Source organism: Vulpes vulpes, chromosome 13 (genome assembly GCF_048418805.1).
Source record: "Vulpes vulpes isolate BD-2025 chromosome 13, VulVul3, whole genome shotgun sequence".
Taxonomy (NCBI): Eukaryota; Metazoa; Chordata; class Mammalia; order Carnivora; family Canidae; genus Vulpes; species Vulpes vulpes.
The window spans coordinates 27,663,351-27,668,458 of record NC_132792.1 but is presented as its reverse complement, the minus strand read 5'-3'; the positions used below and the strand labels follow the sequence as shown (position 1 = coordinate 27,668,458).

Here is a 5,108-nt window from a genome sequence, read left to right as displayed (position 1 = left end):
CTACACATGTGTAGTACCTCTCACTTAATAAGAATTTAAGCACTGATGCTAACATATCTTTTTTGATCTTATTCTATATTGCTTTGACACTTAGGTAAATTTAAGACATTTTTCTGTTTCATGAAATATTTCATCTATTCTTCCTAAAATAAGTATAATGTTAAATAAATTTTTTAAATCTCCAGGAAAAGAATTTTATGCTCTTTTCCCTTGAAAGACTCATTGCCTAGCACCAGGCTGGGCATGATAGTAGGTGTACAATAAATAATTACTGAAGTGAATTAAAGTGAATGGGGAGCTGGAAGAGTTTCGATAGCAGTTGCCAGGCTGCCTGTTACATGTTATTCCTGACAGAATGTCTTCCATGAATTAATGATTCAGAACACCAGGTGGTCAGCCACAAGCTTCCTAAAAAGGGAAAGGAGCGGGAGGAGAGGAGGATTTTCGCATGAAAGCTTTAAGTTTCACCACAGTGAATTCAAAATTCTTCTTTCTTGCTTCCAAAACTAGGCAGCTGGTGTCACAGCTTCACTCCAACTGTTAGTAGGGGCAACGATGTCTGGGTTGCAAGGCATGTTACTGGACTCCATCTCACTCCCACACTGCTTCCAGGTTCTAATGATTCCAAAGATTCATTTATACTTAGATTAACCTTGATAAATAAAATACTTATATGTCTCCAGTTTTTAAAGAATCAAAGTGAATGAAAAACTATAAAAGATTTTAAAACCCCCTAAGACTAACTTGGCAAGAATACAGCAACTTGGAAGAAAAAAATTTACTGGTGTCAAGACTCTTCTCTATTTTACAGTCATACCCCTTTGGAGTCCCAAGGGTCATATAAGGGCAGAGAGCCCAGTTTGGATTAAGAACTTTGGAATACTTTATTGAGCTTATGCCTGCCTAGATAGTAAGAACAAAGCCTTGGCTCTCCCAAGCCTAGCCCCAAAGAATATATATTTTGACCAAAGCTTATTTAAACATGCACATGTGCACACACACATGCATGCATTTTTCTCATTGAAATATTGAATAATATTCTTTTTTTAAAAAAAAAGGAATATTGAATAATACTCATATATAAGCATCCTCTCTCATCATCATAGCAACCTAGGGACCAAGAAGATGAGCTTAAAGAGACTGCCACCTTTATCCCGATTTAAATAATTTGACTTTGCAGATCTCAGCTTTTGGAGAGCTGTTGGTATCTTATGATGTATAGCATCTGTCCATAAGCTTGAACATATTTTCAGATTGATTGTGCTCTGCTTGACACCCCAGCTTATATCCTCTTCTACATCTAGCAGAAGTAGATCAGACAAATATGATTATACAAATCCTACACATTAACCTGATAAAGGGAGAAAGTAAGATGCTATCATGTTGTAAGACAAGAGAATGTAGATTATCACTAGTTGGTCCTATTTAATAATTAAGAAATTGTAGGATGGAGTGCCATGGAGAAAAATTATATTTGAACCTAGACCCCTACCACCTACAGGACAGTTCAAAGAGCTCCCTAATTCTAATCACTCATTTAGTGGGAATTACGCCTGCAGTCAATCGGAACTTCTGCAAGTTCCTTTGATAACTCAGTTCTGTACTGATACTGTGGTGGCATATTTTGGGGAATGGTCTTTAATAGAATGTAAGAGAATAAAGTGATTCCAGTCTAAAGCTTTGGTGCTGGTATTTCTTGAGTAGTATTGTTACTACAAGTCTGTTTGAAATATTGATACTTAATTTTGATTTAAAAGTGAGGACACCAGATAACAGCAAGGTACAGCCAAGTTAGTCTTTCTGGGCAAAGACCAACTGTTGGTGAGAATGTAGAGCAACTGGAACTCTCAAATTTTGACACTAAGAATACTGTTGAAAACAGTTTTGTATATTTTTATGCAGTTAAATATAGCCTTGCCACACAATGAGAAATTAGGCTTCTATGTATTTACCCAGGAGAAATAAAAAACATACTGTATTTTGATACAAATACTTATAGTCCAATGATCATAGCAGCATAACTCATAATTAAAAACTGGAAACATGAATGAACCCAAAATGTTTATAATTGAGTGATGAAAATATGGATGGCTTCTGCTTCTTTTTTAAATTCTTCCTATTGTAAATTCTCTAGAGAACTTGTACTTCTACTACTAAGGAAAGAATACTTCTACTAAGAAAAGAATTCTTCTACTAAGGAAAGGATACATGCTTTGGATGGTGCAGCAATTACTAATGTGGAGATGCCTAAAACTTCCCAGACTATTCCAGGATGTTGGACTGTGCTGAGTCTGGGAACAGGCTCAAAATTCAAGGTCTTGAGAATGGGCAGCATCTGGTGCAGGGTGCTGTGTCACCTACGTCAATGCTGACATAGATGATGAGGCTGATATGGGAAAGTCCAAGGAGTGAGGGGCACAAAGCCTCAAGCAAAGCCAGGGCAGGCCATCCAACTGAGTCATCTTCCCACAGGGACTGGGCAGATAAACTGCACCTAGTTGTCAAGGAACCAGACAAATTCCTAGAAATCTGATGCTTAACACACTGTGCCACCCAGGCACCCCCCTCCTGTATCTCTTCAAAACAATTTTTTTGTTTCTTACATTCCCTTCATGTAGAAGGGAATGTAAGATGAAGGGGTAACTGGGAAAAGAAACCTGGAACATATTTCTGAAGCAAAGAAAAGATCACAACAATTCCCTTTTTGGGAGAATTTATACTCTCAGCATGGGTAGAGAGGAAACTTCAACACCAAGAAGATTATTTTACTGCTAAAAGACCACTGGAGTAGGGTGACTGGGAGGCTTAGTTGGTTAAGCGGCTGAGTTCAGCTTGGGTCATGATCTCAGAGTCCTGGGTTCTAGCCCCCACCAGAGTCCTGCTCTGTGCTCTGTGGGGAGTCTGCTTCTTCCTCTGCCCCTCCCTCTCCCCCTGCTCATGTTCTCTCTCTCTCTCTTAAGTGAATAAATAAAATCTTAAAAAATAAAAACACAAAATAAATAAACAAAAGGTTCATGGAGTGGTTGCCATGAAACCAGTAATTGGGCAACTTGCTTTTTGTGTGACCTTAAGAGAAAAACTTATCTTGCAGGTCTTGGTTTCCTCTTATGTAGAACTAAAGGTTAGCTTAGCTGATCTCATTAGTTTTCCCTCTCTCTCTCTCTCTCTCTTTGATTAAGACATTCTGTGTTTTCTCATTCTGGGCAGAATGCCTAAGATGTCCAACAAAATAAATTTGTTTTGAAGAAAAAAAAATTGTTTTGAAGAGATACAGGAGGGGGGTGCCTGGGTGGCACAGTGTGTTAAGCGTCAGGCTCTTGGTTTTGGCTGGGGCCCTTGTCTCAGGGTCATGAGATTGGGCCCTTGGCCTCTGCACTCATTGCAGAGTCTGCTTAAGACTCTCTTTCTATCTCTCCCTTTTCCTCTGCCCCTCCCCTCCCCCCGGGATGAGGGCACTCTCTCTGTCTCTTTCAAAAATACATAAAATAAATCTTAAAAAAAAAAGAAGATATAGGAGGGAAGTGGTTCAGCTGAATTTCTTTCTTTCTCTTTTCTTTCTTTCTTTCTTTCTTTCTTTCTTTCTTTCTTTCTTTCTTTCTTTCTTTTTCTTTTTTTTCTTTCTTTCTTTCTATCAGGTAAGTTCTACACTGAATGTGGAGCTTCAATTTATAACTCTGAGATCAAGAATTGTATGCTTTCCTGACTGAGCCAACCAGGCACCCCCCACCTGTATTTATTTCTGAAGCATAGTAGATTTTCTGACTTTCAGATAACACCTTGACATATGCTTGATAGTTTCTGAGTAAACTTACTTTATATGTGATGAAACATAATAAATTTAAATTGTTCCTAGTTAATCTAAAAGCCATAGGCATCTGACACATTCCTACTAATTGAAGATATTAGGAGACTTTCACTTACTGCTAATGCTTGGTGCTAGAAATACTTGAAAGTCAAACACAAGTCATTTATTTTGTGACTCATTTCCAACTACTTGGGAAAAGATTCATCTAGTAACTCTGTATCTCAGTGCTATGAAAAAAGTCAAAGTATTGTATAAAAGATTGAATTTCCCTGTATAAAACATTAGAGAAAACTACATCTAGAAGAATATACTGGACATATTCTACGTTAGCTCTTTGTTCCCAGAGTCCACTTGTCCCTGAAATAATCCCATTATGTGCCTTCCTTAGCCCCGTCTTGGTTAGAGGCAGGTGGGAGAGGTTAGGTCTTTTGTTCTACCTTAAAACCATCTTGCTACAGGACTTGCTCTGACATTGGGGATATAGCAACACCGGCTCCAACACCTGGCATTTTAAAATCTGCTTAAACCTGGATTTACATTAAAGTTCCCTTCCTTGGAATTTCCCTGACTGATAGCTCCTGCCTCAATTTCATTTTTTACTTAATTTTCATGATCCTTAGGGTCACAAAAAGAAATTAATGTACAGATTACCTTCACTGCTGGTGGTTTTATGGTAGGAATTCTCCACACATGGTAGCGAGAACAGCAATGTTACCTTGCACCCAGGGCAAGCAGGACTTAGATGTATAGCAGACATGTGACTACCAGAATAATAACTAAACGCTGTTCAGAAGAACAACTACTCTTTTTCCTCCTCCTCCTTTTTTTGTTAAGTTTAAAGAAGAGAGGATATGATTGTACCAGTTTTTACGACCTAACTTGAGGTTCTGAGGTAACGGATCTCTCTTGTGTTCAGACATGAAGATACTTCAGATAAGGTACCAAAATCCAGTGCTCGCTTCGGCAGCACATATACTAAAAAATTGGAACGATACAGAGAAGATTAGCATGGCCCCTGCGCAAGGATGACACGCAAATTCGTGAAGCGTTCCATATTTAAAAAAAAAAAAAAAAAGGTACCAAAATCCAGCCAAATCAATAAGAGCCAGGATAGTAATATTGGTTTCCTTTAACCTACAGGTACAGTCATATCAAGTGAGCCAGAAGAGAATTGGGATCTCTTACTTCAAAAAATGGGGCAATGTAAATGAGCAGGTACTTGGGGCTTCATGAACTTACTGATTAGTAAGCTGCAGATGAATAGGAAGTACAGTTTGTAAAAAAAGGTACCACCAAGCCAGTA

General features: G+C 38.3%; 1 non-coding gene across 1 annotated transcript; it reads left to right on the top strand.

Moving 5' to 3' along the window:
- Positions 1-4,756: 4,756 nt before the first annotated feature.
- On the top strand, positions 4,757-4,865 carry LOC112917167 (U6 spliceosomal RNA). The gene has a single exon (XR_003234423.1). It is a non-coding gene; the product is annotated as a U6 spliceosomal RNA (small nuclear RNA).
- Positions 4,866-5,108: the final 243 nt, after the last annotated feature.